Genomic DNA, 13,012 nt, shown 5'->3' with positions numbered 1-13,012 from the left:
CTAAGAGAGAGAGAGAGACTAAGAAAGAGAGAGAGAGAGACTAAGAAAGAGAGAGAGAGAGAGACTAAGAAAGAGAGACAGAGAGAGAGACTAAGAGAGAGACAGAGAGAGAGACTAAGAGAGAGAGACAGAGAGAGAGACAGACAGAGAGAGAGACAGAGACAGACAGTCAGACAGACAGACAGACAGACAGACAGAGCAACTGACAACAGACATACAGACAGAGAGATACGGACAGACAGACAGAGAGACAGACAGTCTCTTGGAGACAAACAGGCAGACAGACACTGTTCCGCCGCTTTGGTAATTATGGGTGTAGCAGAACCCGCGCCGTCGGCAGAGGGATAGTTACAATCACTACTACTCTTTAAAAGTATGGGTATGTGTGAACCCGCGCCATCGGTAGTGTTTATGTAAATTATCATAATCAATTAATTCTGATGTTTTGTCATGTACACACTAAAAATTTGCAGACAGAGAGCAAATTAGGTGTGTGAGAGATACTTAAAATTTCAAAACGATACCTTTAATGGTTCCAGAGTTACAATGATTTTAGTGTGTCTCTGGGTACAGGTGAACCCAGGAAGCACGGCAAAGGTTAAACGGGGGGTTCTACTGTATTCTAATGATTGTTGAAGGAAAAAGTGTGAGTGATCTTTGTGAGGAAATATAAATGCACCATTTGATTAAAAACTTGACAAAATAGATTCAAATGTAAGAGAATGTATCCTGCTATTATATTATACCTATTATTTGTGATGTTGAAGGACATTTGACAATGTGATGGCTGTTTTATCATTTCAAATACTGTACAAGTTTGGTATTATTGAATGGACGTGTTAACCTTCGTGGTTGAAAACGACGTTAAACACCAAATAAATAGATAAATAAATAAATGGACGTGTATGTAAATTTACTGGAGCTGTTGAAATGTGTACGCTGAAAAAATTGAAAGTAAAACCATTGTTTCGATTTGAGAATTTGTTTGTGGTGTGTGTGTGTGTGTGTGTAAGTGAGTGTGTGTGTGTGTGAGAGAAAGAGAGAGAGAGAGAGAGAGAGAGAGGGAAATGGATGGACGTGTAATTACAGTAATAAGTGAATTGATATGTACAATTATCAGATGAATGAAATCGTAATGTTTTAGGACGACACACACACAAAATTGTATACAAGAGAAAAAATGCAAATAAGTGAGGTAAGAAGAGAAAGAGAAGTGCTGCTAAACAGTGAAATATAAACATGAAATCAAAGCTTGGAAGGACTAAATATCGATAAAACTAATGCACAGATCGTACACACACACACACATACGCATGCATACACACACATACGCAAGCATGCACACACATACGCACGCAAGCAAACACAGACACACACAAACACTAACATACACACTCAATAACATAAACACATACACACACACTTACACTAACACACACACATACACACCGTGACACACACACACACACGTCTCTTTGAAATATCCTATCCGCAGTTGATCAGAGCTGCCCTCGCACAACCGTGATAGATAAAATCTAGGACAACAAACAACAACAACAAACAACAACAACACGCTACAAACAAACAAGAGCATACGTATTCATTTTATGAGAAAGCCGGCCCACGGTGCAACGCGGTAAATGGAATGCATTGCATGTCAGATGCAAGTTCACGGTTTAATCAAGTCCGTTGCAGATTTTCTCCGATGCAAACACTTCCAGTTTTCTTTGGGCGTCACTGGACTCCGCTGTGAAGGATAGAATAGAAGCCACTTAATAAATTTATTACGCGTCAAATTGCAACAATGTCCATAAACTGGAACACCCCGCCACGTTAGAGAAGATACCCATGTTTATTTGTTGTGTTAATTTTCAGCACTTTGTTCGGGTGGAGCTGCAATAACTTTATGATAATAATAATGCAAAGATAATGACAGCTTATATAGCGCGAACCACAGTAATCTATGTTCTCGGCCGCGCTGCCACATATTAACAATGCATAAGAACATAGACTACTATTTAACATAACATAACATCAAATACATTATATAAACAAATAATTATGGAAAAAATAACCAAAACAAGCCTTCACGTTTTCACCAATATTTCGGCCTCGTGGCCTTCGTCAGGGTGTTCTATAATACAATAATATTGTCCTGTCGTGAACACAGTAGAACCACACTTTTAAGACCTTTGAAAAACCTGAGAAAATCGGGTTTGAAAATGTGGGCTACTTTACAGATGTCAAGTGGAACAGACTGAAAATCTCAGTGAAAAACTAAGGCCTCAAAATGAAGTCTTAATGGGCGGGGTTAAAGAGGAGTGGGGGGGGGGGGAGGTGGGAGAGGGGGGTCAACTAGTGACAAGGGTGACGTTACGTCCCGACTCGCCCCTTCCTAACTCGCTCTCTCCCATCTCGCCCCCAATTATCTGAGGTTTTGCCAGAGAGGCGATTCGCCCCCGCTCGTAAAAATCCGTCTCTGTTTTTCACACGCACGCACACACACACACACACACACACACACACACACACACACACACACACACACACACACACACACACACACACACACACTGACATATCTGCTTAAAAGTCACTGTTGATATGAAATATATTACAGTGATTACAGTGATTAGAGCTTCGCAAATATGCCAGACGCATATCAGGTAAACTAAAGTAAAACTCATATAAACGTGTCTTTTATGTATACCTTGTTTTGCATAAGAAACGTCAATAATCAACTTCATCATCGTATCAGTGATTAATGTTGGTCCTTTTGTACAATGAAAAATTTAACATAATGAGTTTTTCTGCACCTCGAGTAAATGAGAAAGCATGTGTACAAACAGAAAACACACAGATACCATGTTTGTTGTCACGTGTTTATTGATTGATTAACATTTAAAATTTAAAACAAAAATTAAAAACTTCATCGCATGGGATACACGGGGGCGAGTTGCCACGGCCTTGGTAGATTGAAAGGCAGTAGACCGTGAAGTCGGCTACTACAAAGCGGGGGCGAGATAGGAGGTACCTGTCTGTGTGTGTGTGTGTGTGTGTGTCTGTCTGTCTGTGGTCGCCATACCTCAGAGATGGCAAAAGATAAGCACAAGATATTTTGCAAGCACACTGCCCTGGACCCACAAATGTGCACCTGGGTTTTAGTTTCTCCAGACATTGTTTCCTTCCTCGGATAATTACCTTCCCCATCTATCAATACAGTCTATATAGTGCAAGGGAGGTAAGTCATGCTTTGTCACCCACGGAAGGGAGGTAACTCTCATCAAACCAATATACCGTGTCATTCTCAAGGGTTACCCCGCCCGCTATCATCCCGCCGCCCCCCCCCCCCCCCCCCCACACACACACACACACACACTAACCCTGCCCCCTGCTCCCCCTCCCTGCCTTCCAGATCATCGCGAATAATGTTTACGAAGCGATCGCCACAGTGAAAGATCACGAAAATTTACAGATTTCTCTCCCCTGTTCAAAAAGGTATGATGCGCTCACTCATGAGGTATGCGTGCTTTGATCAGACGGTAACTACAGTGGGTGTGAGAAGGGGTAAACAAATCACGAAGAACACGTTGAACCAAATAGAAACTTGCCTTGCCTATACATCCAAATGTATGAGCTCACACTGTCATTTTTCTTATCCACATTGGAATAAGATTCGAGAGGTTTCTGAGAGAGGGGAGAGCAGAAACACCCGGGCGAAGCCGGGCCTGACTGCTAGTAAACAAATAATTCAAATAATAATGCACGCTTGATAGAACCCCACACACTTACATACACCCGGCAGGCACCGGCCGCGCACTGGCGCACATCAGTTTATACACTGCACACAAATACACTCACACGCACGCCGACTGACGCACACATACACACACACACACACACACACACACAGACACACACATGCACACACACACTGACTCTCACACACACGCACACACACACACACACACACACACACACACACACACAAACACACACACACTGACCGTGGCACACACACACACTGACTCACTGACACACACACACTGCGGACACCGTCACACACACACACACTAGCCTCAGGAATATGATAAATAATAATTATCCAAAAAAATGATAGCTAATAAAGTAGCGTTAAAGATCCGTGCTCTCCGCGCTTTACATCATACAATCATGGCAAAAACACGCTAAGTCAAAAATGAAAACATACGAATCTTAACATCGCAACGGAACAACAAACTTACAGCAACACAACAATAATAATTGAAAAACAATTAAAAAACATTCAGATGCTTTTAAGCAAATCATTGGAAATCCATGTTTCTGCATCCGTAGGTAGAATGTGGATGGGTATGGCCTGTATCCAAACCACAGTTTTACTCATGACTGACTATTAGGGTTTAACGTCCTCTTAGACCAGTTGGCCTATATTGGGACAGGTATTGGTAATATGCTGAAGATATGGTGTGATACTTTGACTCGAACAAGCCCGCTGTGGCTGTCTTCTTCGACACACCAGCATTGGGTTTATGTCGTCAAAGTATCGAAATACGATCATGATAATCAGAGACGAGAGATGGTGCATGCGTGTCTTCATGTTTTCCAAGCCCTGAGACTTTCGCTGTGAACTTGGGATCTTTTTCGTGCGCATGTGTGCACACGGGGGTGTTCGGACACCGAAGAGAGTCTGCACAAAGTTTTACTCATTCATACAAGATGGTAAATGAGCAAAATCCTGCAACTGGCTCATCCAAAAGGAAGATAATTTAGTGTGTCATCAAACTGACAGTTAAACTCTCTTCGGTCAGGTGTCGCGACCGGTGTAACACGAGAAAATTACTCCCACGAGATTTTTACTCCGGAGTAAAAAATTCGTACGAAAATGTTACTCCCTTTACGAAAAAAATACTCCCCCCTTACACGAGAAAATTATTCCCCACGACAGATGAGTTCCGAGTAAACATTTCGTACAAAAATGTTACTCCACTGACGAATAAAATAACGAATAAATTACTTCACCCTAACACGAGCAATTTAACTTCATATGCCAGGTGTACACAATTTTTACTCCCTTGTCCCCTGTTAGTCTTGGTGGTGGAAGGGGTGGAGGGAGGGTAGCGCGACATTCGTTTGCGCGAGATCACATATTGGCATTATGGCCTTCAATTCGCCCGCATCCCATTTGCGCGTACGAGATTTGTACTGGAAGTAAAAAAAAATGGGGAGTAAAAATTTCGTGGAGGGAGTAATTTTTTCGTGCCTTATTGGGGAGTTCTTTTCTCGTACGAAAAATTTACTCGGAGTAAGAATTTCGTACGGAATTTGTACTCCGGAGTAAATTTTTCGTGGAGTAAAAATAATATTTCGTGTTACACCGGCGTTGATTTTGTATCTGCCCCTCCTACTTCCCGTCCGAAGCAGGTTGGTGGGGTTATTAGCTGATAGACAGATTTTCGTTTGTAGTGAAACATTGGTCCAAAAACACAAAATTCAAATGTAAATTTCCAATGACAAGGTCAAAACAAACTAGGGTCAGCAGGTAGGTTACTTTATTTATTTATCTTTTTTTTTATATTGAAGTTTGCTTTTTATTTACATGTGGATTTTTTTATCGGCCAGAAATCGTGCGACCTGTGTAACCCGGATGTTGGAGAAGAGTAACTTCCCTTGCAGAGTCTGCAAAATCAAGTTTTGACCAAAACATTTGTTTCAAATGAAAAAAAAATAAATCAAGTGTTGTCATAATTTTTTTCGCAGGATCGAAAAGTGTCTAGGGCCAGGAGGGAAAATAGGGTTTCTCGGAGAATCGGAAAGATTGATTATTTTTCTTGGCCTAAACGTTCTCTCCAGACGGGCGGACCAATGTGGGACATGCTATGGTTACTGATTCGCTGCAGAATGGTAGTGGTGAGAAAATGAAAGTTTTACGCCCTCACGGCAAAGCCATTAGGGGCATGTTACACGGGAAAACCCGGCAATGGTAGTGGTGGTCGACATTACGCTTAGATACCCCTGCTATTCTCAGAACCAAGAGTGGTGGTGGTCAGGGTTGTGTGGGGAGTGGAGGGGGGGGGGGGTTGGGGTGTATGAGGTAGATAACCGGATTAACTCGGTTTTGTTGTTGTATGTGTATCTGTTTTGTTATGTGTGTTTCCGTTTTGTGGTGTGTATTCAGTCGACATTTTTGTTGTTGCAAGCCCTAGCTCGTGGAGGTTTCATTTAGGATGGGGGGTTCAGGGTCTTGGGAGGGGCGGGGTGTATTAGGTAGGATGATAACCGGATTAACTCGGTTTTGTTGTTGTTGTTGTTGTTGTATGTGTGTCTGTTTTGCTATTTGTGTTTCCGTTTTCTGCTATTTATTCAATCTTGTTGGTGGGGCAGGCCCTATCGCAGAGTCTGTGTGTTGATTGAGTTCACCTTCACAATTTTATGTGGAGAGGTTTTTGTGTGAGTGTGTTACCTCCCCTGTGCGTTTGTTTCGGTCACTTTCAGAATTGGATGTGGAGAGATTTTTGTGTGGGTTTAATTATTTTATGCAATGATTAATAACTAGACATGGCGAGCGGTTGAATATTTTGAGGGGATGGATGTGTGTGTGTGTGTGTGTGTGTGTGTGTGAGTGTGTGTGATTGTGTGTGTGTGAGTGTGTGTGTGTGTGTGCACCTGTGTGTGTGTGTGTGATTGTGTGTGTGCACCTGTGACCTGTGTGTGTGTGTGTGTATGTGTGTGTGTGTGTGAGTGTGTGTGTGAGTGTGCACCTGTGTGTGTGTGTGTGTGTGTGTGTGAGTGTGTGTGAGTGTTATTGTGTGTGTGTGTGCACCTGTGTGTGTGTGTGTGTGTGTGTTATTGTGTGTGTGTGTGCACCTGTGTGTGTGTGCACCTGTGTGTGTGTGTGTGTGTGTGTGTGTGTGTGAGTGTGTGTGATTGTGTGTGTGTGTGTGTGTGTGTGTGTGTGACCTCCTCATCTTCCCGTGAGACTTCCTTGATCCATGCAGGTTGGTGGAGTTATTAGCTGATTACAATGACAAGGCTTAAACAAATTAGGGTAGGTAGGTAGATTACTTTATTTATTGATGGCTTTTTTTTATTTGAGTTTTTATAAATGTATTTACACGTGGCTTTTTATTGGCCGGAAATCGTGCGAGCTGTGTGCCCTGGATGTCTGAGAAAAGTAGCATTCCTTGCAAACTCTGCAAAATCAATTTTTGTCATATCTATTTATTTTTCGAAGGAAAAAAACAGTGTTGTTATATTTTTGTTTTGCTTTCCAAGGACAAAACAAAAATCAAGTTTTGACATATTTTTTTCCCGAATGATCAAAAAGGGTCAGTCGGGAGGAAAAATAGAGTTGGTTGGGGAATCGGAAAGATTCCTTATTTTTCTTGGTCTGGACGAGCTGACCCATGTGGAACAAGCAATAGGTATTCGCTGTTAAAAGGAAGTGGTGGTCGACATTACGCTTATATACCCCTGCTATTCTCAGAGCCAAGAGTAGTGGTGGTCGACATTACGCTTATATACCCCTGCTATTCTCAGAGCCAAGAGTAGTGGTGGTCGACATTACGCTTATATACCCCTGCTATTCTCAGAGCCAAGAGGTCGTGGCAGGGAAGGGGGGTGGGGGTGGTCGGGGATGGGGGGTTCAGGGTCTTGGGAGGGGCGGGGTGTATTAGGTAGGATAACCGGATTAACTCGGTTTTGTTGTTGTTGTTGTTGTTGTATGTGTGTCTGTTTTGCTATTTGTGTTTCCGTTTTCTGCTATTGATTCAATCTTGTTGGTGGGGCAGGCCCTAGCGCAGAGTCTGCGTGTTTATTGTGTTCACCTTCACAATTTTATGTGGAGAGGTTTTTGTGTGAGTGTGTTAAATTATGTTATGCTATGTTAATTACCAGACCTGGCGGGCGATTGGATGGAGGTGGGATGGGTGGTGGTGGTGGGGGGGGGAGGTGGGAGTTTACCTCCCCTTGGAAAACGTGACATATTTTAAGTTATAGTCAAAGCTTGGGTGTGTCCTCTTCCTGTTCGGTGTGGCTGGGTTTTTTATTTTTATTCTTTTTTGGGGGGGAAAAGTGGCCTTTGAGATATGCTTTCATCAAACAGTGTATAGCAATCCTCCCTCTCTCTCGTCGCATGTGTAAACAGCGAGCCATCCTGTTCGTTATACAAACCCGTTTTGTATCATCACGCCTTCGTGGGATTCAAATTTAAAAGACGTGTACATGGGAGTTTGGGGTTCTTATTTGTCGGTGTGTTTGTTTTCAGTCTACAGCGCAGAAAACGCATGTACATCGGCTCTTTTCAAATTCTCGCGGCTCCTGGTATTGGCGTATTTTTCTTTCTTTCTTTTTTTCTTTCTTTTATTCTTTCTTTTATTCATTCTTTCTTTCTTTCATTTTGTCTTAATTTCTTTCTTTCTTTCTTTGCGTTGTGTAAGCGTGAAAATTGCAAATCGTTTACTCGCGAAATGATGACAGCGCGGATTGTCACGTGTTTAATAATAGGCATGTGTATGGTGTCACGCGTCATCGCTGACGTTTGACTTTTGTCCGTTTGTTCCTGAACGTGACGTTGTTGAGAAATGCGTGAGAACCCGTGATTGTTCCATTACCATCGCAGCAGGAATTCAAAAACAGATACACTGTGCTGCCAACGTTCCTAATTTCAGAATAAAAGTGTGAGTTTAGAGGGAGCGGTTAGCGACAATAAACTCTATTTAAACGAGACAGATATGCGGGAAAGGGGGGGGTGTAGAGGTAATGCAGGGGAAAGTGATAGCAAGTCCCGTGGGAACGAATGCGGGAAATGGAAGAGGGTTGAAGGGCAGGGGGGAGGTGATGAGTGAAGGAGAGCCATCTGGAATGAAACAATGGTAACCGATAAGGGGGAGTCCGAGAGAGAGCGAGTACCGAAGAATTTATTTGACAGAATAAAAACCAAAAAAACCCAAGAATGGTTTGTTATTGGAACGTTAATTGTAGATAATTATTTGTTGTGTTGTGTCAAACATCTATCGGAGCAGGGCGTGAGGTAGAGTTTTGACCGGTGTAACACGAGAAAATTACTCCCACGAGATATTTACTCCGGAGTAAAAATTTCGTACGAAAATGTTACTCCCTTTACGAAAAAAGCACTCCCCCATCACACGAGAAAATTACTCCCCACGACAGGTGAGTTCTGAGTAAACATTTCGTACACAAATGTTACTCCCCTGACGAATAAAAAACGAATAAATTACTTCACCCTAACACGAGCAATTTAACTTCCCATGCCAGGTGTACGAAATTGTTACTCCCTTGTCCCCTGTTAGTCTTGGTGGTGGAAGGGGTGGAGGGAGGGTAGCGCGACATTCGTTTGCGCGAGATCACATATTGGCACTATCCCTTCGCCCGCATCCCATTTTCGCGTACGAGATTTTTACTGGAAGTAAAAAAAATAGGGAGTAAATATTTCGTGGAGAGAGTAATTTTTTCGTGCCTTTGGGAGTTCTTTTCTCGTACGAAAAATTTACTCGGAGTAAGAATTTCATGTTACACCGGGCCCTACGTCACAACCGCCAAGCTTGGAAACCTCTTTATGTAGCCAATTCGACCCAAGAGGACGTTTGATTTAGAACGAACAACGAACTTCAAATTACGATATTTTGGTAATATTTCTTTCTGTCTCTGAATGTCTGTACAGCTCTGTCTGTCTCATTCTGTCTGTCTGGCTCTGTCTGTCTGTCTGGCTGTCTGGCTCTGTCTGTCTGTCTGGCTCTGTCTGTCTGTCTGGCTCTGTCTGTCTGGCTCTGTCTGTCTGGCTCTGTCTGTCTGGCTCTGTCTGTCTGTGTCTGTCTGTCTGTCTGTCTGTCTGTCTGTCTGTCTGTCTCTCTCTCTTTCTCTCTCTCTCTCTCTCTCTCTCTCTCTCTCTCTCTCTCTCTCTCTCTCTCTCTCTTTGGTAATAAAGTTCAGTTTCACTGAGTTTCAGTTTCTCTCTCTCTCCGAGGTCCTCCAGGACCTGTCCCTCCCTAGCGGTGTGTGACGATAACCGCCACTCCTCCGTGTCTGGAAGCTCCCACCCTTATATACCGCTCCTATTCTTAGACACAGGACTTCGGGGTGGGTAGGGGGTCGTCCGCGGATGGAAGGGGGGCAAGGGGGAGGGACCTTGAGGAGGGTGAAGAATTGGCAATAGGGGAAGGAGTGCAGTAGTTGACATTGTCCAGACAAACAGAAGGAGCTGTATAAGGTCGAGAGAAAGGGGAACAGAATGGAAAAGGTAAACGAAAAAAAAAAGAGAAAACCAAAAAAGGGTCACTGGTCGTCACCCGTGCATACCGACTGAGCGCCTGCGGTAGGCGGCGACTTTCAAGTCATGACTTCGCTGAAGTCGGCGTGTACTTTCGACGTCACTCATACATAACACCCCAGATCACGCCCTCCCGCAGACTTTCGTCACGGGGCCATGATTTGGCATACTGTCCCTGAACTGCGGGGAGCGACTTGCCTGTGTTGATCAGTCACAAGTGTGTGTGTGATGATCATGGCAGGTTGTCGTGTTCTTAATAATAATAATAATAATAATAATAATAATAATAATAATAATAATAATGGACATTTGCTATACCGCATAATCATATATATGCTCAATGCGCTTTACAATAACTAGAATTAACATAACTAATAATAAAACCATACACAATGAACAAGACCAAGCAAACAGGGTAAAGACAAAACAAAGTCATACAAGCAAAGCCATACAAGCAAAATTAATACCGAAATCCATGCAAACAATACTCAAAACTCAAAAACATGACAAAGCAACGAAATGAGAAAAAGCCATATATATACATACAAATTCAACAACATGGACACACGTGTTTTCTGTCTGTCTGTCTGTCTGTCTGTGTGTCTGTCTGTCTGTCTGTCTGTCTGTCTGCCTGTGTCTGTCTGTCTGTCTGTCTCTCTCTGTCTGTCTGTCTGTCTGTCTCTCTCTCTCTCTCTCTCTCTCTTTCTCTCTCTCTCTCTGGTAATAAAGTTCAGTTTCACTGAGTTTCAGTTTCAGTTTCCCTCTCTCTCCGAGGTCCTCCAGGACCTGTCCCTCCCTAGCGGTGTGTGACGATAACCGCCACTCCTCCGTGTCCAGGAACTAGAAGGTCTGGAAGCTCCCACCCTTATATACCCCTCCTATTCTTAGACACAGGACTTCGGGGTGGGTAGGGGGTGGTCTGCGGATGGAAGGGGGGCAAGGGGGAGGGACCTTGAGGAGGGTGAAGAATTGGTAATAGGGGGCCTAGGGGAAGGAATGCGGTAGTTGACATTGTCCAGACAAACAGAAGGAGCTGTGTAAGGTCGAGAAAAAAAGGAACGGAATGGAAAAGGTAAACGAAAAAAAAAGAGAGAAAAAAAAAAGGGTCAGGTGCCAGGTGCAGGTAGGCCGGACCAGAATTCAGGTGAGCGTGAAGAAGGAGGGAGGGGAGGGGAGGGTGGAGGGGGGCGGTGGGGTGGGCTGCTGCTTGTCCTTTCGTCAGATCACGCCCTCCCGCGCCGGCTTTCGTCACGGGGCCATGATTTGGCCTACTGTCCCTGAACTGCGGGGAGCGACTTGCCTGTGTTGATCAGTCACAAGTGTTTGTGTGATGATCATGGCAGGTTGTCGTGTTCTTCTGTTTTTCTGTCTGCCTGTCTGTCTGTCTGTCTGTCTGTATGCCTGTCTGTCTGTATGTCAGTCTGTTTTTCTGTATGTCTGTCTGTCTGTGTGTGTGTGTGTGTGTGTGTCTGTGTGCCTGTCTGTGTGTCTGTCTGTGTGTCTGTGTGTCTGTCTGTGTGTCTGTCTGTGTGTGTGTCTGTCTGTGTGTCTGTCTGTCTGTCTGCCTGTCTGTCTGTCTGTCTGCCTGTGTGAGTGTCTGTGTGTGTCTGTCTGTCTGTCTGTCTGTCTGTGTGGGACCGCCACGGTAGCCGGATATTGGTCTAGTTTGATACCTGAAGATAAGAAGTCCAGTCCCTTGATTGGTCTAGTTTAATACCTGAAGATAAGAAGTCCAGTCCCTTGATTGGTCTAGTTTGATACCTGAAGATAAGAAGTCCAGTCCCTTGATTGGTCTAGTTTAATACCTGAAGATAAGAAGTCCAGTCCCTTGATTGGTCTAGTTTGATACCTGAAGATAAGAAGTCCAGTCCCTTGTTTGGTCTAGTTTAATACCTGAAGATAAGAAGTCCAGTCCCTTGATTGGTCTAGTTTGATACCTGAGGATAAGAAGTCCAGTCCCTTGATTGGTCTAGTTTGATACCTGAAGATAAGAAGTCCAGTCCCTTGATTGGTCTTGTTTGATACCTGAAGATAAGAAGTCCAGTCCCTTGATTGGTCTAGTTTGATACCTGAAGATAAGAAGTCCAGTCCCTTGATTGGTCTAGTTTGATACCTGAAGATAAGAAGTCCAGTCCCTTGCTTTGGTCGTCGCTGGTTTGACCTCTTTTTATCCATAAAGTGTCAATGATGGTCCTTGTGGACTTAGGCTACCAACCGGAAGAAGAAGAAAAAGAAGTCTGTCTGTCTGTCTGTCTGTCTGAAAATTCAGTGCCAACGCTTCGTGCAGCGAGCTTCGTGAAGTAGACTTCGCGAGGTTGTTTTCACCCATTTGATATCAGGCTGTACGGTGTTTTGCCAAAAAGAGTCCCTGTCCACAATTTAACCCACTGTACCCAGCAAACAATTTTACGTTGTATTCACGTTATATTCACGTTGGGTTACGTTGGGTTTACGTTGCGTTTCAACGTTTTTTTACGTAGATTTGTATGGACGAAATCACGTGGGAATAACGTTGGAAAACAACGTTGCATTTTACGTGACACCAACGTGAATGCAACGTGAATTATTGGTGGAAGTGGATTGTTCGTAAAAACATTACGTGAATTTTACGTTGTCACAACGTGAATTTTTGGTTGTGGTTGTGGTTTGGTTGAAATTGCGTTGCATTTTTACGTAATGTCCACGTGAATGGAACGTAAATTTTAGGTCAAAATTTAGATCAAAAAT

The sequence above is a fragment of the Littorina saxatilis genome, linkage group LG14 (genome assembly GCF_037325665.1).
Source record: "Littorina saxatilis isolate snail1 linkage group LG14, US_GU_Lsax_2.0, whole genome shotgun sequence".
Classification (NCBI taxonomy): Eukaryota; Metazoa; Mollusca; class Gastropoda; order Littorinimorpha; family Littorinidae; genus Littorina; species Littorina saxatilis.
This window is presented reverse-complemented; position numbering follows the sequence as displayed.